Genomic DNA, 23,324 nt, shown 5'->3' with positions numbered 1-23,324 from the left:
TGGGTCCCCTTCAGATGGTCGAACTTTTAAAAGATCGACTTTTATATGGCCAAGACCATATGATCGAACTTTTAAAAGCTCAACCGATCTGAATGGAGATCTCCATATAGTGCGGAACGGGAAGATTTCCCGTTACCGCAATGTAGTGCGATCTTGGTGTTGGTATATTTAAGTAGCGGGGGGTGCAGGGGGCTTGCCCTCCTGCTAAACAGAGGTTTTTTTATGTGTGTTATGGTGTTTAGTTTACATGGTCGATATTTCAAATGTTCAATCATTTGGTCTCAGCCATATGAAAGTCGAACATTTGAGTTGCTGATCGTGTAAAGTAGACCCATATATATATATATATATATATATATATATATATATATATATATATATATATATCTGAAGTCCATGAGCAGGCACTTTTTTCTGGATATCAGGTTATAGTGAACAGCAACAAAAGGAAGACAAAAACAAAGTTTTAAACATGTATATCTAATTTAAACCAGTACTATAGGCTGAAGCTTGCTAATAGCTTGTAGCCAGTTAATCTTGACGGACTTGCAGGATTGAATGTTGATGGAGTAATCTTTTTTCTTATACTGAAGGGTTTTAAAGTTCTGTTTTTTCTTCTACTGATGTGAGTACCAAGTAATTGTCTGAGCCAAGCTAAGTATCTCAGTTGCATAAAGATTTTAAGTAAAAAAGTATTTCTTATGTTACTTTTCCCACCTTTTCCACCTGCATTTTCATCTGACTCGCATTTTAAACCAGTCTTACAGCTTTCCTTCTTTTGTTTTTTTTTTTTTATCCTTGTTATGCCCTCTGAATTATTTCCTCTTCTGCAGCAACTGGTTTTCGGCAAGGTAAGGCCTGTCAAAGCTTAACGTCTTTGTGTATGCATCTTCATTGCTTGCTACAACCTACTCAGAGCACGGTTAAACATGAATCATTGAAATTTTAAATCTTCAGTGTCCCATCTCCTGTACCTGCTGAAATCAGTTTTCATCTGCATGAACATTTGGTTGCATGTTTAATCATAGCTCTGATTATTAAATATTCATTGTAAAGGGTCATTTGCCTAAATCTTAAATGTCTGCAGCAGAATCAGTCTTTCTCTGGATTAACAGTTGATTGAATTTGTGTCAGTTACGGTAGTGTGATTACCGGTGCCACCCTGCTGGGATTTCATTATTTTTACCATTTATTTAATCATAAGGAAGCTAAGCATTGTCCTTCAGATTTGACAACGTATCATAAACTACATTTGTAAATGGTATATGGCCATTTTTATTGCAATGTAAAAAATCTCCCATTTTATTTGTATCCATCACCCCTTCATTTTTATGTTACCCATTACTGCAATGTACACATGTTGATGCAGGTTTTCCGTAATAATGATGGTATGCAAATGGGAATGTGAAAGTACTTAATATTATGGATTGCTGCTTCTTTGCAGTTGCACATTTATTCAGGAAACACAACAGTGGTATTCTGCTCACATTGTAAAGTTAACTTTCCTTCATTACTGTGAGTCCATGTTTGTGATACTTAATACAGTAACCTTGAAGTAAGTGTCTTACTCTTTAGTCCTCACTAATATCTTGTGTACTGAAGAATTTTAGGTAGTGTTAAAAACACTTCACTCTAGAAACATGTTTTGGGCTTGCCTCCATCCTCCATGCACGGTTCTTTGGCGAAAAGCCAATTCTGATTCAATGGCTAAAATGAAGTTGTCCTCACATTTCAGCCAAAAGTGTTAATTTGTTTAGAAACACAAGTGTTACTACAGAAGTGTAAATGACAATTTGCTCAGTGGAAACTTATCTTTACTGCGGTAGCATTCCTTAAATTCTGGATCGTAAAACTAGATTGTACAGGTCTCAATAAACAGAGTAAATGTTTATTTTTATTGTAATGTAAATAGCTTGAAATTTTATAGTAACTGTCAACAGCATTTTGATCATCCAGCTGTGAATGTTCTTATGAGGATAAGCACTTGTGTCTTAATTGGTTAACTATTGAGATATTTAGAGAAATGTGAAAGCTATGACGATATAAAAAGTGTATGAACATTTCATTTCTCTACATGTGCTCTAGACAAGAGGTCAAATATCAGTGCAGTTGTTGCATATACTGTAAGCTTTAAGCTGAAATGTTTCAGTAAATTGTATGCAGCATGATTTTTGCATTTATTGTAATACAAACAGTTAATGTTATACATCTAGAGACATCACTTGGGTGGTCCTGGAGAAAGGAATTACCTGAATTTAATAATTAATTAGTTCTTACATGAATCCTGAAGCTACTTAGTGACAGTGGCTCCCAGTAAGGGAAGGGGAAGGATTATTTTTGAGTTTGTAGCTTTTAGCTACAAAAAGTGAGACTTTACACAACCCTCTCTGAGCATCATTACCTGCTGCTTATTGAGTATGGTTTTCTCAGCAAATAAACAAGCAATGTAAGAAGTGGAGAACAATCTGAAGAGCTCTGCATTTATCCTTTTATGTATGTTTGTTTGTGTCTTTCGGTTTTTCCCGGTTAGGGGTCGCCACAGTGGAACTCCGGTCCACTAATGATTGATAGTTGATTTTTATGTGCCGAGTTACCAGCCCTGATGCACAACCTTCAACGAAGGTACACCCATTCACGCATGTCTCCACGCAGAAGACGCTCTAGCTGAGAATCAAACCGGACAGCGTCTTACTATGAGGCGACAATGCTACCGCAGCACCACCACCATGGCCATCTTTTATGTATTCTTTTGATAACCAGGTAGTTGGTCTGGTCCTTGTACTCTTTTCAACAGAGTGCTAGTAAGGAGCCATTTGTTAATCATACATATGGTTATGGGTGTCAGTTTACAGAGGGTAACATGGCTGACACAATGTAGTAGAGAGGGAAACAAAACAATACAGGGATCATCAGCAATATATCTAAACCAACCGTTAAGTCAAAACGATGTACAGTATCAGCTGTGTAAAATATGCAAGCAGTGTCTAATTGTGTTTTGTAGCGTGTTTGTTAGTATACATGCATATTTCAATTCAGAGATAATGTACAGTATTTGTAACTGATTTTCCAGTTAAGAGTGAAAGAAAGTGTAGTTCAGCAGTCAGAATTGTTTTAGTGTACAATAAAGGTTAATATAGCTCAGCAGTCTGAAATGTGTTTCATTTGTTAATTTATTCAAGCAGCAAATGTGCAGTGTGTCTATATTTCATTTACTGCACAGATTTTTATAAGTGGCAATAGCGTGAAGACAGAATATAAATGGAGGTGAACTGCAAAGAGAATAAATAGCAGCATACTTTTTTCTGGGAGAACATTTATAGAAGTAAACACATTTTTTTTTATCTGTCTGTCCTTCTGTTTGTTGCCAGGTTAGTCCCACTAGGCTTGTGTCCTGTTTTTCAGGGGAAACATAAGGTAATATTTATATAGATGGTGGAAATGACGGAAATCCCCTACTCTTGCTAAGTATCACAAGATCTTTAACATCCACCTAAGCTAAAACCAGCTCTGGCTGGTAGGGCTGTGGTTTAACCTTTCATCAGTAAGGTAATGGGGCTTCTATTCATGGATTTTGGTCTTTCATTTGTGTTAATTTTTGTAGCAGTTGAGCATCACCATGGGATGAGGTGTTACCTTGTGTCATGCTAATTACCTAAACCCATTGTATGGCATTGTATAAAACTTAGGCTCACTGCGTCATTAGATATTACCCAGATAGATGTCCTTTTGTTCTCATGTTGCAATATTCCAAACCCTTGGGTTTTCCTGTCTTGCTACAGGAATGTCCGGCCAGTATACAAATGCTCCTAGACAACCCAGGGTACGCCTGACACTGGCTAAGGGAATGTGGGCCATAAAAGTGATGTATGCATGTACCAGACCCAGAACTTCTTGCCGCCAGTTGAACATCAACTGTTCCTGCCGTACTGCCGTCAGCTCGTCTTTTCTAAGATAAATACCCCATTGGGGACATTTTGTTCTTTTGAGTCACTGCATTTTTGTATAGGTTCATGTCATCCAGAAGGGGAAAGTGTAGGTGCAGTCATCGGATCCCCCATAAAGACGCCCACGAACTTTGCCTTTTTTGCCTAGGGCCTACGCATGACCATAAGTCTTACACCATCTGATAGGCCTTCGTTCCAAAAACCTTGCGCAGCCATCTGCACGCGTTGAATATTTACCTGGAAAACCATTACCTTAAGCTCTTAGCTTTAGCTGTGAAGGGGCCATCCAGTCATCACATTGAGCTTCCAAAGAAAAAGGCCAAAGTTGCTAGGCCTGAATCTGTTGCTGCACCTTCTCCACCTGATGTCCCTCCTGTGGCCGACAGCTTGGAGGAGAGATCGGTTGCCACCTATATGGGCACAGTGGGTACTGTTGGGGAAGCCGCAGAACCCAGAGCAGAAGGCATGTCCTCAGACGTAAAGCAGATGTCAGCTACCAACAGCGAGAGGGAACCTTGGCTTGTACCAGCTGCCCAGACGGATCTCTCCACTACTACACAGGTTTCTGAACATAAGCCTACCTCAGCCCTGACGCCTGCTAGGCCGTTCCTTAAAAGAAAACAGAAAACAAACCATGTGTCTCCTTCTCCAGAGAGCTAGCCAGACTGTCAGCCCCTTTCTCAGAGCCTTTTCAATGCTTTTATGGCTCTGAGGCATGCTACTTCCTCATCCTCCCCAGTGGCTCCTTCTGTGATAAGCCGTAGGCCTCAGGACTTGGATACTTTCCAAGCTGAAGTGGAGAACTCCTCTGATTCTTCTTCTTCTTCAGAGGAGACTCTGTCATATGTCTCCCAGTTACCACCACCCCTTGGCTATGCCTCCCAAGAGGAAAAGTTTGCAGAAACTGATTCTTCAAGTGAGGATCTCACCTTTTGGGAGACCATTTCCAAAATGAGGGAGTATTTCAAATGGGACATGAGATGACAAGTTTAGAAGAGATACTTTGAACTAGTTTAGATGGACACCCCTGCTCCTTCAGCTATATCCCTAGACTTGCCAGCTTTTCTGGATGCATTTAATGCAGCATCTGTTAATCCTGACTCTCAGCCCCCTGCACCTCGAAGGGCTGACAGATTTTACAATGTCCCTGAGGGAGCCAAATTTCTTAAGTGCCCTGCAGCAGACCATGGCAGTATATCAGTTTCTGCTGATAAGGCCTCAACCCTGCTTCCATCCACCTCAGGTTCTACCCACAGATAAAGACAGCAAGGCCATGGAGCTCCTTGGTAAAAAGGTTTGTACCTCAACTACCTTGGCATTCAAGGCAGTAAATTATCAAACCCATATGTTTAAATATGTCCTAGCCCTTTTAGGTCAAGCCACTAAACTTATGAATGAGATCTCAGACTCTCCTGCCAAGGCACAATTATCCAGCCTTATTTCCCTGTCTTCTCAGGTCACTAGGCATTCCATTAGGTGCAGCTATGATGCAGCTGAAGCTTCTGCCAGATCTGCTGAATCTGCCTCAGTCCTGAGAAGATATTCTTGGCTAGGGTTACAGACCTTACCTGATGATATTAGAGCAAAACTTTTGGATGCACCTCTGGATAACTCTGCCCTGTTTGGGACAAAGGTGGCTGAGTTGTTTAAAACTCTGCAACAGAAGGGGAAGGAGTTTCAGGACCTGACGCACCTGTTCATTTCTGCTATCCCTGAATTCCACAGGTATTACCCATCAAAAACTCAATTCATAAGGAAACAGTTTGCTCCCCCTCCTCCTTCCAGGGCAGAAAGAGTGCCAGGAAGCAACAAACCCCCTTCAGGCCTGCTCAACTCTGGCCCCAATGTCTCAGTTTCCAGACAGGGCAGGTAGCCTGTGACTGCCTTCCATTAGTGCCAAAACCTCTCAGTTCCATCCCGTATCCCTAAGGCTCTTTCACTGTCTCCCTGTTTGGAAAATCTTTATCAGAGACAGGTGGGTCTTATCCATCGTATGAAAGGGTTATTTCATGACACAGATCACAACACCCACCCTGAAGGGCATTCCACAGCCCCCAAAGAACAGCTCCCCTTTTTCCAAACGGTGATAGACAGCCTTTTGGCCCAAGGAACAATTCAATCTGTCCCTCTGACAGAAAAGGGAAAGTGTTTCTATTCCAGACTCTTCCTAGTCCCAAGAAAAGAGGTCCTCTGGAGACCAAGCCTAGACCTTTCCCATCTCAATCTCTTCCTGAAAGTACCTCCTTTGATATGCTCACTCTGCCAACTTGGACATCAAGGACACCTGTCTGCACATCCCCATAAGGCCCAAGTACAGGACATATGTACGCTTCTCTGTGGGCTCCTCACATTTTCACTTCTCTGCCTTGCCCTTTGAACTTTCTGCAGCACCAAGGGTCTTCATCAAGTGCTTGGCAGCAGTGGTGGTCTTCTGCAGGACTCGAGGAATTCAAATATTCCCTTACGTAGATGACCTCCTCATCCAGGCAAATTGCACAGAATCCCTGCAACGCCATCTGCAAACAGCAATATCACTCCTGCAAGCACTGGGTTTCAAGGTAAACTACCCCATGTCCAACACAAACCCCTCTCAGGACCACATATTTCTGGGGTGCAGGATAAGGATGGATGTCAGGAGGGCCTTTCTGCCACCTCCAAGGGTGGAAAACTTAAGGCAGTACATGTTCATTGCCCTTCAAGCCACAGCCTTGACTGTCAGGCAGTACCTCAGACTCTGGTCATATGGCATTGACCATTCCCATATTGCCATTGGCAAGGCTTCACATGAGAAAGTTACAACAATACCTAAGGTCTGTATGGACATAGCACTCCCATCCACTAGAGTACAAAATCCTCTTCCTACCTTGCCTCAGGAAAGAGATTCATTGGTGGCCAAATCAAGTGAACTGCAACCCAGCACTCCTCTTGCAGGCTCCCTTGCCAGTACAGGAGATGTACACAGATGCCTTGTATCTGGGATGTGGAGCAGTCAGGGGTTCCTTAAGAGTCTAGGGCAATTGACCAGACTCCATCAGACAGGAACATACCAATATAAGAGAAAAGAAAGCAAGAGAGTTATCCAGAGGTGCATCCAAAAGTTTTGCTCCAATATCATCAGGTAAGGTCTGTAACCCTAGCCAAGAATATCTTCTTTTTTTTTCTAACTTATAATCAGAATTTCTACAATGTTTTTTTTTCTTCAATTTCTCATATAAACTATGTGTGTAACATAACCTTTGTATAATCTGTATGTGGAATATAATCTTTGTATAATCTGTATGTGGAGCTTTTCTCCCCAGGACTCCATTGAAAACGGGTTCTTTAGGCCCAATGGACTATCCTGGTTAAACAACTGCAAATAAATAAATAAATTCTTCTGGCCCTGAAGGCCTTCCAACATACACTGAAGCAGGGCCCACTAAAATTGTTCACAGACAACATTGCAGTTCTGTTGTATATGAACAAGCAGGGGGACATAGTCCACAAATGGGATACACCTTGGATAGATCTGTTTGCCTCCCCTATGAACAGACAATTCCATCCTTTCACACCAGGCTACCCAGTCCTATGTCAAGGGCAACAGATGCCTTCTCAGTCTCTTGGAAGGGGATGTTTCTGTATGCATTGCACCCCTTCCCACTTCTTTAGAAAGTCCTAATGAAAATCCAGCAGGACAAACCAAAAATCTTGTTGGTGACTCCCTTTTGGTCAAGACAGCATTGGTTCCCCCTCCTTCTGCATTTAGCCAGGTACAATCACCATAAGTTACCTCACAGAGTGGACCTACTCACACAGGACAAGGGATTCCTAATCCATCCCCACCTTCAATCTCTGAACTTTACCCTGTGGGTGATAGAATTCTGATCCCTTATAAACACCTTTACAATGAGGACGTGCTTACAGTCATGCAGGAGGCCAGGAAACCAAACACTATGAGATCTTACATGTCCAAATGGAAAAGATTATTCATATGGTGTCTACAAAGGCAGTTGGACCCTTTTCAGTGTGATGTCCCCTTGGTACTGTCATACCTGTGTGAACTCAGACAGGGTTGGAGTACTCCTCTGTTAAAGCCCACCTTGCTGCTGTTTCTGCTTGTCTGCCTCTGGACCCCCCTTTGGCATCTCGATTACCTCCAAAGTTATTGCTAAAGGGAGTGCTGTATCTCAGGCCCCCCAGGAAACCCATCCCACTACCATGAGACCTGAATTATGTTCTGGAGAAGCTCACGGTGGTCCCCTTTGAACCAGCTTCTAAGGCTTGTCTAAAACACTACACTTGGAAAGCAATGCTCCTAGTAGCCTTGACATCAGCTAGAAGAGTGTGGGAGTCACAGGCCATCATGGCTATTCTCCCTTTCCTCACCTTCCACAAGGACAGGTAACACTTATGACAAATCCTTCCTTCATGCCCAGGGTGGTCAATGAGCTATAATTAAACCAAGCTATTCACCTTCCCACTTTCTTTGCCCATCAGTAGAATGACAGTGAGAGAGTTTTACATTCTCTTGATGTGCATAGGCAGCATAGGTTTTACCTTGACAAGATCAAGTCTATCAGAAAAACAAACCAGTTGTTTGTCTCCTTTCATCCCAGGGATCTGGGGAAAGCAGTGACAAAGCAGACATTTTCTGCCTGGATTTCCAGGGCAGTCTCCTCCAGCTATGCATACCATGGGAAATCCTTAGAGTCTAAGATTAAGGCACACTCCACTAGGGCTATGGCTTCATCTGGAGCTTTCTTTAAAGACTGGATACTGCCACCTTTATAGAGGCAGCTACATGGACCTCCGTCCACACCTTTACCAAACATTATAAATTGGATCAGATGTCCAAACCCAGACATGGATTTGCCAGGGCAGTTCTTCATGGAGTCATAGAAAGTAATTGAAAGCCCCCCCTTCCCTTTGAGCTTTGGCACTCCGCGAAAGGTTTGGAATGCTGCAACATGAGAATAGAAGGGCATAGAATGATTCTATAAAATCTTACGATAACCATTGATGTCCTTCTATTCCATTTTCTTCCACTTGACTGCCCCTTCTTGGATGACACTGGAGTTATGCAGTTATCTTGGGTCTAGGGTGCTCAGTTCTGAGGTCTGGTATGTGTAGATGTCACTTTTATGGCCCACGTTCCCTTAGCCAATGTCAGATATCCCATGTACCCTGCGGTCACTAGAAGCTTTTGTATACTGGCCGCACGTTCAGGTAGCAAGAGAGGAAAACCCAAGGGTTTGGAATACTGCAGCATGGAAGAGAAGAACATCTATGGTTATGGTAAGATTTTACACAACTGTTCTTTATGCAACAAAAGAACCATGCTAAATACTTTTTATTGTATTACACACATTGGTACCAAATATTAAAAAATGTATGTATATATTTTATTTCGAAAAATGAACTGGTGCTTTAGCACATCACCTTCAAAGTTTCTATAACTATGCATTTCAAACATCTATTAAAAAGAAGGAACCAAACATTTTGAACCAGTGGAAGAAAACTGAACAAACTCGCTCATCATTGAGCAGTAAAATCTGTTAAAAGTGGATATAAAAATTGCACACACCCCTGTTAAAATGCCAGGTTTTGTGATACTAAAAAAGAGACCGCAATAAATAATTTCAAAACTTTTCCCAGTTTTAATGTCACCTATAATCTGTACAATTCAACTGAAAAATAAATGTGTTAGGGGAAAAATATAAAAACTAAAAAACATATAATAAACTGGTTGCATAAGTGTGCACACCTTTACACTAATACTTTTTTGAAGCACCTTTTGATTTAATTATAGCATTCAGTCTTCTTGAGTAGGAGTCTATCAGCATGGCACATCTTGACTTGGCAATATTGCCCACTCTTCCTTGCAAAAGCACTCCAAATCTGTCAGATTGTGAGGGCATCTCTTGTGCACAGCCCTTTTCAGGTCACCCTACAGATTTTCTATTGGATTTAGGTCTGGGCTCAGGCTAGGCAATTCCAAAACTTTAATTTTCTTCTGGTGAAGTCATTCTTTTGTTGATTTGGATTTATGCTTGGGGTCATTGTCATGTTGAAAGGTGAAATTCCTCTTCATCTTTCTAGCAGATGCCTGAAGGTTTTGGGACAAAAGTGGCTGGTATTTGAAACTGTTCATAATTCCCTCCACCTTCACTAAAGCCCCAGTTCCAGCTTAAGAAAAGCAACCCCAAAGTATGGTACTGTCACCACCATGCTTCACCGTGGAGATGGTGTTCTTTTGGTGATGCGAAGTGTTGTTTTTGCGCCAAACGTACCTTTTGGAATTGTGGCCAAAAGGTTCAACCATGGTCTCATCAGACATAACACATTTTCCCACATGCTTTTGGGAGACTTGATGTATTGTTTTGCAAATTTTAACTGGGCCTGGATGTTTTTCTGTGTAAGAAAAGGCTTCCGTCTTGCAACCCTACCCCATAGTCCAGACATATTGAGAATATGGGAGATTGTTGTGTTGTCACATGTAGTACACAACCAGTACTTGCCAGAAATTCCTACAGCTTCTTCAGCGTTGCTGTAGGTCTCTTGGCAGCCTCCCTGACCAGTTTTCATTTTGTCTTTTCACCAATTTTGGAGGGACGTCTAATTCTTTGCAACATCACTGTTGTCCCATATTTTCTACACTTTTTGATGACTGTCTTCACTGTGTTCCGTGGTATATCCAATGCTATGGAATTTTTTTTGTACCCTTCTCCTGACTGATACCTTTCAGCAATGAGATCCCTTTGATGCTTTGTAAGCTCTTTGTGAACCTTGGCTTTTGCTGTAGCAGGCAACTGAGTAAATGTCAGGAAAATCTTACTATGACTGAACTTTATTTGGGGTTAATCAGAGTCTCTTTAATTGATGGCAGGTGTGTACCCAAGAAGACTGAATGCTGTAAGTAAATCAAAAGGTGCTTCAACAAAGTATTAGTTTAGGGGTGTGCACACTTATGCAACCAGCTTATTGTACATTTTTTTTAGTTTTGATATTTTTTCCCCTAACAGATTTGCTTGTTTTTCAATTGAATTGTACAGGTTATAGGTCACATTAAAGGTGGGAAAAGTTTTGAAATTATTTATTGTAGTCTCATTTTTTTATATCACAAAAACCTGGCATTTTAACAGGGGTGTGTACACTTTTTATATCCACTGTTTATACATCAATGTAAAATCAATTGTCTTTCTTACAGAAACTTCGAGGGGAAGAAAATACACCCATAATAAAACTAAATCATAAACATTCATAAATATGTAAATATTAAATTTAATATTAAACATTTTAAATATCTCTACAATAAATATTTCATTAGTAATTAATTATTTAGTCATCTAGGTTGAAGTGTATTGTTTGAGAAAATAAACCATTCTTCCTTTTTCAAAAGAATTTCAATCACATCAAAAAAAAGTCAGGTGAATCACAGTTGTACATAATAAAAAAGAGAAGAGCTTTCTGGAATAATCCCTTCTTCAATTCATATAAAACATATATTACTATTAACTGCCTGTATCTGTTGTGCTTTGTATGTTGCTTTGAATGTACTTTTTATATGTGTTGCTGTGTCTTTAAACTTTAGGTTCTCTAAATAACAAGCTGATCTGTTATTGGGTGATGGGATCATGTGCTGTATTTAAAAACTCTGTACTTGAACTGTGTTTTTTGCATTGAAGAAGGGATTATTCCCAAAATCTCTGCATTTTGTATTTGGATTAAAATAATTGAGTTTTTTATTTCTGGTGTTGACGTACATTTTTTATTGTTCGTAATAGGGATCAGCCAGAACATAAATGAGTTCTTAGGTTATTCTGACCTACTTGTTACACAACAAACATTCAACATTTCACTAGTTTTGCTTAGTTTTAAAATCTTTTTTTTCTTTTTGTTTACAGTACCTGCTAGCAGACAACTAAAATATATATTTTTTGTATTGGCTGTCTTTTATATCATAGATAACATAAGGTACAGCTAGAGGTCAGATGTTAATGTGAGGGAAGGTGATAACACCATTAAAGAGCTCTCTAATTTATACCATTAACTTCTTTTATCTTAGACTGAAAAAGTATTTATTTCAGCATCAACTTTAGATTAATAATGGCTCATAAATCAGAAACTAATGTAATAATAACCACATCTTGAATAACCACTTTTTCATCACACCATGTTTGTATGTTAACAAGGTTAAATATAATTTTATGTTCTTAAGTATAGCTGGAAAATCTTGTTCTGATATCACCAATCATCCTTGCTGGGCCTGATTGGCTTAACCTACCTTCCATATCAGCTCTGTGATTTCCTAAGAAGCTCATATGCTCAGGGCACACAGACACTCTTGCTTGTGGAGACCATAAGGTCATACACTACGCTACACTACACTACACTAGAAGAGCATGTTTAGCCCACTATTTATTTTCTGCCATTTGCATATTTCTGATCTTGATCCTGATTTTCATCAAGTTAACATTCCTGAGCTCAATGTGCAAAGCACCAAAAGACTTGAGTGTTTGTGCGGCCACTAGAATATCTGTCAGTGAAAACTAGTAACATTTGTACTGCCATCTCTAACATGAGTGCCAGTGATTCAGTTCAACCACCCATAGAGCTATGTGAGAGAAGTAAATGACCTGCCTTATTACCAGGAAGATGTTGGTGGTTTAGTGTGCCCATCAAGAGGATCAGCAGGTAAGTCACTCACACAGGCCTAAGCTTTTGCCAGCATACCATCAAAAGGCTAAAGTCATAGAGGTCAGGCAACCACACCCTTTTAGAGCTAAGTTTGTTTTTTGAGATGGTGTCATGGTCCCTGTGTCATAGATGTTGCTAACTAATGGTGGACTGAGTCAAGTCATGTCTTCCTTTTCCTTGGATATTAAAGAATGTAGAAGGGGTTCATCCCTGGCTACCACTTTGGTGCTGAGGGCTTGTTTCCTTAGGATAGCCATTTCCCATCCCATTTTTGATTGATGCTTTTACACCATTGGCCTACTGGATCCCATGGAGCATAAGCTTGAATCATCTGGCCATAGTTAAGGGGTAGCACTTGGGACCAAGGACAGTTCTTTAAAGACTTTCCTTCATTAGGTCCTATAGGGTCTGTTGACCACATGTTAAGTGGGTTCTGCAGTACCGTAGTCCTTGCTTGTGTTCTTACTTACCAGGCAGTTTGAAGTCTGGTGGGACCTGTCCTAATTGGTGTAAAAGTGTACCTGTATTGCACATTGCTTGATACTATCTCCAGTCCTGGTGCGAGCCTTCACTTCCTCACACTGGTTATCTGTTGTTCAGCATCCTGCTTCTGACCATCACACGTTTGACTGTATACATGTTCATGCCAAAGCATGCCCAGTCCAGAGTTAGGATGACAAGGTTCTCCTTCCCATGAAGATTCGGAGGTTATAGAGGCCATTATCTCGGTGACAGGTAAAGACAGTGAGCCCTTCCCTCCTTTCATGTTTCCACTGTTTGATCCCTCCTTTTGAGAAGCTTTGAGGCTAATGAAGTCCACTGTGATTATTGTTCATCAGATGAGACATTAAACTGAGGTTTCATCTGCATGAGCTTTAGCTCAAGTGAGTGTTAAAGATCCCATGGCACCTATCAGAAAAGAGTTGGAGAAGTTTTGTGATGCTTAGCTCACCCCTGAAAAGAGGCTACTAGCATAGTAGGACTGATACATTCACCAAAAGGTAAGTAGATAAAAATAGAATAAACTGACCTCTGTGGCCCCTGTTCCTTTTCCCAGGTCATTTCCCCAAGGTTGTTCAGGATCTAGAATACAATATGTGTAGCCTGAATGCACCTGAATTCTGCTTCTGGAACTACCAAGAAGATGGATGACCTGTATGAGCCCTGGCTGAAAGGAACAAGATATGGATAAGTAACCCAGACTCTTACATGCATAATCTGTTCAGTCCAGAACAGGACATGGATACTACAATATTTCTCACCTTACAAGGAGATGGGAGCTTTGGACAAGGTGGGCTAGAGTTTCTTTTTTTAATACAACAAACACAGGCAGCTCAAGCAGATAAAATGAGCCAGTCAAGCCAATACAATGTAAAAAGGACTAGCTTAAGTTGCATGAGGATGAAATTCAAAAGTAATTTAATGAAACACAAGCTAATAAAAAAGCTTTCACCTACAATGCTTAGTCAGCATGTTATTAAGTTGAGGCTTTCATTTCTCATCTTTTTGTGAAAAATGTACATGTTTCCAGGGGAAGCAGGTAGTGGAAATGCTTTCATCCCTTCCTGAGTCTGGGGTCAGCAAGAAGCTGTTCAGAATTCTGTGTTGTCTACTGGAACCTCCTATGCCGCTCACTGCAGTTTTGATTGTGCTAATACTATGGCTAGGACAGCAGTCTGTGGTAACTGCCTGCGTAGGATAGGATGGCTAAAGGAATTCTCCCTTGAGGAGGAGGTCAACTAATCAATCCTGGGGTCTATTCCAGGGAAAGGTTTTATTTAACCAACTTTCAGTGGCTCTGGTGAATGACTTCTTTTTTTTTTTTGTTTTCAAACACCTTTATTAAATTTCAGTTACGTCATAGGCCACACACTTTAATAGAAAAAAAAAACATATTAGCATTTTTCATGTTCCTGCATTAAACATATACGTTTTCTTTCTCTTTAACAATCATTATTCAGTTCAGCATTGCAGACATTGTTCAGTTCCTGCCTTCTCTTTACCTCACTTTCTCCTAAACATTATTCTGCACGTAATGTGCGTACAAACTCCATTTATTTTTTATGTAACTTGCTCCTTCCCTTTTCTAAAGATCCCACTTGATGTTCATTTATTTCCTTTATATTATCTAGTACTTCATTTACAGTTTACTTATATTTTCATTTCAGTTTTCTAGTAGCTGCTTTTTCGCAGCTAAGTCCTTACTGTGTGCAGGCAATTCAGAACCTGTACTCCAGCTCAAAAGAGTCATGTCCTTAATTACAACCATTTGCTTCGTCAACATTTCTGATAAGAGTACTCTGTAAGAAATTTTCAAAAACTGCAACTCGTATTAAAAAATGTTCCTAGTTGCCTATCTCTTTTTATGCAGTATACCTGTCACTTTTGAGGAAACATTTTCTGAAGTCTGCTTGGACAATAAAAATGGCTATAAAACATTTCCAAGCAAAAATCCCAAACTTTCTGTAATTTTTGTTGCATACTTGGGAGCCATACCAGTGTCCTGCCATTGTTCACTTGTAAATTGCATTGCCTTTCCAGTCTCTCTTCCCTGTCTTTTCTGACCTCATCTGATTGTTTCTTATAGTTATCATGTAGTACTTTATATGCCCTATCCCTTTTTCAGTACCATCTTCTGTTCTATACTCCACAAAAAAACTCTACCAGAGCTGGTCTTTCAGTTAGTACTTCCCTATACCTTCCTCTTTGCCTATCTGATACTAATCCCTGGTAGAGAGAACAGTCTCTAAACTGCAGTCCAGATGTCTGCTTGGCCTCATCCCTCTATATTACCATTCCCACTCTAGTTATTTGCTCTCAGTACCTTGGTCTTCTCCAATAAATTCCATCCCTTTCTTGCCTATTTTCTGTAGCCCTACTTGCAGTCATCCCTATTGACACTCTCCTTTCTCTTTTCCCATGTTGTCTTAGCTCTTATAATACTTTCTGCATCTTCATGAAACATTCTACATGGTAGATGTTGTTCTCAAGGATCTGCATCCCAAATCCTACTCTCTCCCCCCTTATTTCTTGAACTTCCTGTTTCATTATCATTCCTTTCCCCAAAGGTTTGTAACTTGCTTTTTGCTTTAATGTGTGTGAGCCTTAACTGTGTAGCTCAAAATTATCCATGCAAACCAGGAAATACCAAACCACCTTTTTTTATGAGAATTATCAATTTATCCCACTTAGCTCTTGCCCTTTTCCCATCCCAAACAAATTCCTTCAACTCTATTAATTATTGTCCACAACTTCTCCTCTGGCTAATAAAAAATATGCCTGACTTGTATGTAAAACGTAAGAGACTAAAATATTTTCACTGCTTATATCAAGTACATCATCTTATCATAGGTTCATAGGTTTATACTAGGCTATCTGCCCTAAGGCATTTATAAGCCTAGCCCAGAGTTTTTGTGGCTTATGCCACCCCTTATGTTAAAAAATGCTGTGCCCATTAATTTGTTGTGCCTCTGTCCAGCAGTGACACAGAGATGATTCCAGGGGTAAACCTACGATCTCCCATCCATCGGTCAAGATTTCTATTGAACAGAGCCAGCGAGGTGCTCTGCCTCACATGGACCGGGATTTTATTCCACAACATAGGGAGTCTCTGGGTGACAAATCTATCCCTCCGGCATGTCCTATTTATATCCATGCTAAGGTTTAAGTCGCTTGCTCTAGTGGATCTGGTAGATTTGGATTTTTTGAGGTGGAGCATGTCCATTAATTCCGGGTTGGACATGGCCTTGTATGTCAGGCACAGGTCACCTCTGAGCAGACGGTATGCAACTGAATAGAGCTGGAGTTTCTTCAGTCTGGCAGCATATGACAGATTTTGGAGTCCCTATATCCTTTTGGTGAGGAACTTTTGGGGTCTCTCCAATTGCTGCAGGTGTCGGGTGAGATACATCCCGAATGGGGCATTGTACTCGATCATTGGTCTGATAAGTGAAGAGTACAGGGGAACAATGACCTCACTTGATCTGGATGTGAATCCCTTCATGATCAGGTGGGCAATGTAGAAGGTTTTTCTAACCACTTTAGCAATGTGTGTGTCAAAAGAAAGGCCACTGTCAACCTGGGTCCCCAGGTCCCTGATAACCTCTTCTGTGCTTAGTGGATTGCCACCTATATGGTAGCTTGGGGTTACCTTGTTTTTCCCGAAGGGTATGACTATACATTTTTTGGCGTTTAACTTCAGGCCATGGCTCTGGCACCAGCTATCAGTTTCCGTGAGACCCCTCTGAAGGATATCTGTGTCCGATGTACTTTCCACTATGGCTCCCAGTTTGCAGTCATCTGCAAACTTTGTCAGCCATAGTCCTCCTATGTTAGCCTGTACTTCTGAGAAGTAGATGCCGAACAACAGGGGGCCAAGGACTGAGCCCTGTGGGACACCACTTGTGACCGGCTTGGAGTCTGACATGGCGCCAGCTACTCTAACCCTGTGGGTTCTGTCCTTTAGCCAGTTTGCAACCCATCTTGTGACATATGGGTTTACATTTAAGCTGGTAAGTTTCTCTATAATACCCAAGTGGGGTATTGTGTCGAAAGCTTTTGCAAGGTCAAGGCAGGCTGTATGGACTGCCTTTCCCTCATCAATGGCCTTGGTGACTGTTTCAAACAAGTCGACCAAGTTCAAAAGGCATGATCTGCCCTTGACAAAGCCAAACTGGGTCGGGTCCAATGTCTGCAAGTCCCCTATGTCTTTGTTTATGAGTTCCATTATGATCCTCTCCATAGCTTTGCAGACCAGGCTTGTTAAGCTTATGAGGCGGTAATTACGGTAATAGGTAGACTTAACAAACTTAAAACCCCTTTGGGTTTGTTTGTTTTTTTAATCATCTTTTTGATTCATTTTATATTTATCATTGTTCTCAATTTAACTATTACTTATATACAAGTTTCTTATGTATTTATTTGGACATCAGTGTAGTCTCAGCCCAATACTTTGGAAAATAAAGGAAGGGTTTTTAAATTTATTAATTTAACAAGGACCTTCAATTCATTTTTTATTATTTTCATTGTTTCTTTTTACAAGTATATACAAATGAAGAAAATTATATGAAATGTCAGCACTAATGCACTTTATATTAGCTTTTCAATGTTCTGCAGTTCAAAACAAGGACAAGTATATCAAAGGAAGTGGATTTTCAATTAACTAATTAATTTTTTGATAATTTTTTGATGGTTTTAAACATTTACGATTGATTGGATAATTAATTATTTGTAATCAGATGATTGTCTTTGAAAGAATATAAAAGCAAAAGGCACCACTAGTTTATTATCTGATGAAGTCTGCTTTGGGCAGACGAAAGCGCTTATACTGCTGGATTTTATCATTTGTTGGAAAATTAAAGAATTGTACTCTTTGTCCGTGGCACGGAACTTTTTGTTTTCTTGGTTCTAATTACTTTGCACAGTTGGAGTCTTTTCTAATTATTTCCTGAATTTCCTTGGATAAGGTTTTATCTGAGCGCCAACTTAGGTGAGGTGCCTCTCTGGTGATTCCTAGGCCAAAATCCTCTGGCACAACTATTTGGGAGGCTAACATGATTTCTGGCATACCTATGAATGCACCGTAGTCCCCATCCTTCTCTTACCACCTATCCTCAGGGAGCTACTTCAACAAGGATGCATTCAGCCTGTCCCTCCAGAACAAGAAGGAAAAGGCTTTTACTTTAAGATTTTTCTAGTCTTAAGAAAAGAAGGCACTTGGAGACCCATTTTGAACTTCTCATAGCTAAATATGTTACTCAACATTGCAAAGTTCAAAATGCTTAAATTGCAGAAATTACCACCCACGATCTTCCAAGATACCTGCATGGTCACCACAGACCTAAAGGAAACTTAGCTCCATGTCCCCTAGCAGACAGTCACAGAAAGTACCTATGATTTGTAGCAACAGGCTCCCACTTCTAGTTCTGTGCTTTACTATTTGGGCTATATACTGCAACCAGAGTTTCACAAAATGCCTAGCTCCTCTAATACCACGTTGCAGAACTCCATATTTACCCACACTCAAATAACTGTCTGACTCGGGGTGGATCCACTTCAGAGTCCCTGGATACTTTACATATCACTGTAGACTGATGTTTTTCGTGTTTCACTGTTGCAGTCATTACATTTGGGTTATCCTGCTGGCAGGCTACCCTCAGTCGGCCTGAGTTCCAAAGTCTAGGTCCGGCGTTGGTTGCTGTCGCCTCTTCCCTGACATCAGTGCGCTAGGGGTATAAAAGATGCAGCCGACGCCATTTCCTTCAGTCTTTCTTGCCGCGCGGTGCCCAAAGCAGAAGCAGTTCTCAAGTGCCGGTCGCCGACTACTGAGATTTTCGTGTTTGAATTTCAGATCCGAAGTCTTCATTAAAAGCTAAGTACCCCGTTGGGGAAAACTTTTTTCTTGCTCCAGTCCGATGTCAGAAAAAGTTAATAATTGTATTTCTTGTGGTAAGCAAATACCTCATAAGGACTTTCATTCTTACTGTATTCCTTGCCTAGGCCCTGACCACAACGTTGCTAGTTGTCAGTTTTGTGCTAGATTTAACCAACGCGCTATTAAGCGTCGGTACATGAATGGGTGTACCTTCGTTGAAGGTTGTACGTCAAGGCTGGCAACTCGGTACGTAAAAATCTGCTGCCAATCATTAGCGGACCGGAGTTCCACTATGGCGACCCCTAACCGGGAAAAGCCGAAAGAAATAACAACAACAACAACTATTAAGCATTGGTACGATTTGCATTTCACTATTTTAATAGGGTTATAGGGTCATAGGTTTATACTAAGCTAACTGCCCTTGTGGGCCATTTTAAGCCTAGCCAATTACCACATGTGAGAATTGAACCCTGTACCTTGTGTTTGTAAGGTAAACACCATAACCATTATGCCAACCTCTCACTCCCTGGCAGAAAATTTAATTACACAATGCCATCAGATAGCACTCCGACTACCGGAATTCACAAGAAACGCAAAGAAAAGGACTGGCATCCGAGGTCCAAAACCGACGACGAGGCTTCCTCTAAGCCAGATGCCGGTTCTCAGTGAGGCGCTTTCGCAGTCCCTGACACCCGCTACTTTGGACCCGCAGGCCACTACAGACTCCCACGTGGAGTCGCCTAGGCCACTGGAAGCTTAAGGTATTGGACCTTCAGAGACTATTCCCTCAGATGGGTCCGGAGCCGCTGAGCAGGCATCGGCTTCTGACGGTGTTTTCAGACCTACTCAATTATACATTAAAGCGACTCCAGCTACAAAGGCAAAGACTAAAGCACCTTTAAAGACAAAGAAACAAGTACAACAGCCTCATGGTCAGGCCTCCATGTCCAAAAAACCGATGCTCAAAATGGCCGAAGACTTAATTACTTTGATCAGGGGTTCCCATCCCCCTCCTGATGAGGCCTAGGCAAGAGACAGAATATGAATCTTCAGATCAGGTTTCCATTTCATCTGATTCCTCTTCTGATCAGGAATACTCTCTTCCTCCCTATGAGGATTCTGATGCTGAAGAATCTATCCCTTCAGCCTCTCCTCCTGAGGATTACTCTTTTGGGGAAACCTTGCATACCATGAGGGAACATTTCCACTAGGAGAGCCAAGATTATTCAGAATCTAAGAAAAGGCTCAGAGACTTCCTTTTACTCCCACAACACAGGCCCCTAGCTATTCCACCTTTGTTAGACATTGTAGATGATGTATTTTCAGAGTCCAGTCTGACCCCTGACTCCTTACTTCCAGCTCCTGTTAAGCTGGGCAGGTACTACAGGGTTTCCTGACTCTCATAAATTCCTTTTCAAAAACCCTGCTGCTGACCCAGAAACCATCTCTCAGGGTCCCAAAGGGGTCAAGGCATCCACTGCAAAAAACCCTACCCCCTCTGACAGGGATTCTAGGGCACTGGACAGATGGAGGAAGAATATTTACACCTCTGCTACCTTGGCTATAAGGGCTTTAAGTTGTCAGTTTCATATGCTCAAATATCAGCAATATATTATGTCACCGCTTAAACATAAAGTGTTGATAAATTCTGAATGTGCAGAAAACAAAGAAATGCAGGATTTATTGCATGCAGCTGAGCAAGTTGGAAAGCATACTTTGCAATGTGATTTTGATTCTTTGGAGGCCTCCTGCAGGGCCGCTAAATCTATGCAAACAGTTAAAGATTTTTTACAGGTACAACCTCCAAGATTTAGCAGACACTGGCCTACAAAGAATTGGTCCTTTCCAGTGTCAGACAGACCACAAAGGGGCAGATACAGATGCCCAAGAGGCAGATCCCAGCCCCAAGGTTCGTACAGGTCTAAATAATGGGGTGCTTCTACCTCCAAATTTGGAGAAGACAAATCACAGCCATACAGGAAACAGTCCCAGTGCCTGCACCAAGCACTTCTCTTCTGGTAGCATCTTTAGGGGGAAAACTAGCACTTTTTTCTCAAAATTGGCACATAATAACCCAGGACAAATGGGTCCTAGACATAGTGTCACAAGGCTACAAGTTTCACTTCCATACCCTGCCAAGGACAAACGGCTGGCCAGACCTGCCAAAACATCAGTGGGCAGAGGCACAAAAACAAGTCTTATCCCTCATGGACATGGGGGCCATTCAAGTACCAGAGCAAGAGCAGGGACAAGGATTTTATTCAAGACTGTTCTTGGTATCAAGAAAGGACAAGACCCGGAGACCAGTACTGGACCTGTCTATTCTAAACACATATCTGGATATACCAAAATTCAAAATGTTGCCTCTACAACAGCTTTTGCCCGTGCTGGGCAAGAAGGCTTGGCTTGTGACTTTAGACCTAAAAGAGGCATATCTGCATGTCCCAGTCAGACAAACATGCAGAAGATACCTCAGATTCAAAGCTGGCTCAATGCACTACCAATTCTCTGCACTGCCCTTTGGCTTATCTACTGTGCCCAGGGTCTTCACAAAGTGCCTGGCACCAGTAATTGCATTCTGCAGACAAAGAGGAATACAAATATATTCCTACTTGGACGAACAAGGACATTCTACTACAGCATCTGGCGTTCGTAGAGAGATTTCTAACAGGCCTAGGGAACACAGTCAACGAAAAGAAATCAAAACTAGTACCCTCTCAAGAGATAATATTCGTGGGTGCAAGCTTAAATACAACTGCCTAGATGGCTTATCTCACGCCAGACAAACAAAGGCAACTGACTACATATTTCAAACTGTTGGCAACAAAGGCCCACTTATCTGTAAGAAAAATTCTGCAGGCTTTGGGCTTCATGGTATCCTGCATTCTACTAATTCCATATGCGAGACTGCATATGAGGAAACTTCAATGGTACCTAAAAAGTGTTTGGGCTCAACATTGCCACAGCCTGGAAACAATAATTACCCTCATTCCCTGCCTGCAGTAGGAGTATCGATGGTGGGTGAAGGCTTGTCACCAGAACAAGGGACAGCCATTCACTTTACCCCCAGCCAGGCAGACATTAACAACGGATGCACCAGATTATGCCTGGGGGGCCCACATGGCAGGAAGATGTATACAAGGCACATGGTCCACAAAACAAATGCATCTGCATATCAATCAAAAAGAGATGCTAGCTGTTCAGAATGCCCTGACAGCCTTCAAGGACCTACTTCATCCGGGACAACTACTTACCCCCTTTGCAGACTGGCCATGACTTTGTGGGACACAGCATTGAATTACCAAGTGCATCTGCAGGCACAATTCCTGCCAGGAAAGATAAATACTCTAGCAGACGAACTAAGCAGAAACCTCATGGATCCCCACGAGTGGAAATTGGATCCACAAGTCTTCAACATGATAACAAGGAAATGGGGATGCCCGGATATAGATCTATTTGCTTCTCCTCACAACTACCAATTAAAAAGATTCTGCACAAGGACTTATCACAGACAAGCATGGAAAGTGGACGCCCTATCTTTCAACTGGAAAAACTTAGCAGTATATGCCTTTCCTCCACTGCCTCTCCTCCCCAAGGTACTCCTAAAGGTCAGACAAGAGAAGCCAAAGATGATACTGATTGCCCCAGACTGGCCCCGCCAGTACTGGTATCCAATCCTAAGGAACTTGACTCAATGCCCGGCCTGGACCTTGCCTCAAATACCTCATCTACTGTCCCAACAAAACAATCAGATCCTACACAGCCAATTCAAGACCTTAAATCTGGCAGCATGGCGGATAATGTAGTTATACAAAATGCACCTCTCACTAAAGCTGTGATGGATGTCATATTGGAGGCCAGAAGGCCTAGTACCAGAAAATCTTATGCTGGAAAATGGAAGAGGTTCTATGCCTGGAACCAGGCACAAGGAATTGACACAGCTGTACCAAATATTCCTCAGATTTTGCAATACTTAACTGAGATGCTCCTTTTCATCAATTAAAATTCATGCCTCTGCCATTTTGGCTCATTATAATACAGAGCCACCAATCTTTTCTCATCCTTTGTTAAGGCAGTACCTCAGAGGAGCCAAAAACTTAAGGCCTCCAAGGAGATCACCAATACCTGCATGGGACCTCAATTATGTTTTGGAAAAACTCACCCTGCCTCCTTTTGAGCCAGCCGCTACAGCTGATATAAAATTTTTATCTTGGAAAACAGCTCTGCTCCTAGCAATAACCTCTGCAAGACGAGTCTCAGAGCTACAGGCAGTCATGGCTGTGGAACCTTTTATCATTTTTTATCCAGACAGTGTTTCTCTGAGGACAAAC

The 23,324-nt window shown here is 41.4% G+C and overlaps 1 protein-coding gene across 1 annotated transcript in view; it reads left to right on the top strand.

Annotated features, from left to right (window-relative positions):
* FCHSD2 (FCH and double SH3 domains 2) overlaps positions 1-23,324 on the top strand; it is a 3,469,714-nt gene that overhangs the window by 2,333,741 nt on the left and 1,112,649 nt on the right. The window lies entirely within an intron of this gene.

This window comes from Protopterus annectens, chromosome 5.part0 (genome assembly GCF_019279795.1).
Source record: "Protopterus annectens isolate FY-2018-M chromosome 5.part0, PAN1.0, whole genome shotgun sequence".
In the NCBI taxonomy this organism is placed as follows: domain Eukaryota; kingdom Metazoa; phylum Chordata; order Ceratodontiformes; family Protopteridae; genus Protopterus; species Protopterus annectens.
The sequence above is the reverse complement of the archived record's forward strand: the minus strand, read 5'-3'. Positions and strand labels throughout refer to the sequence as shown.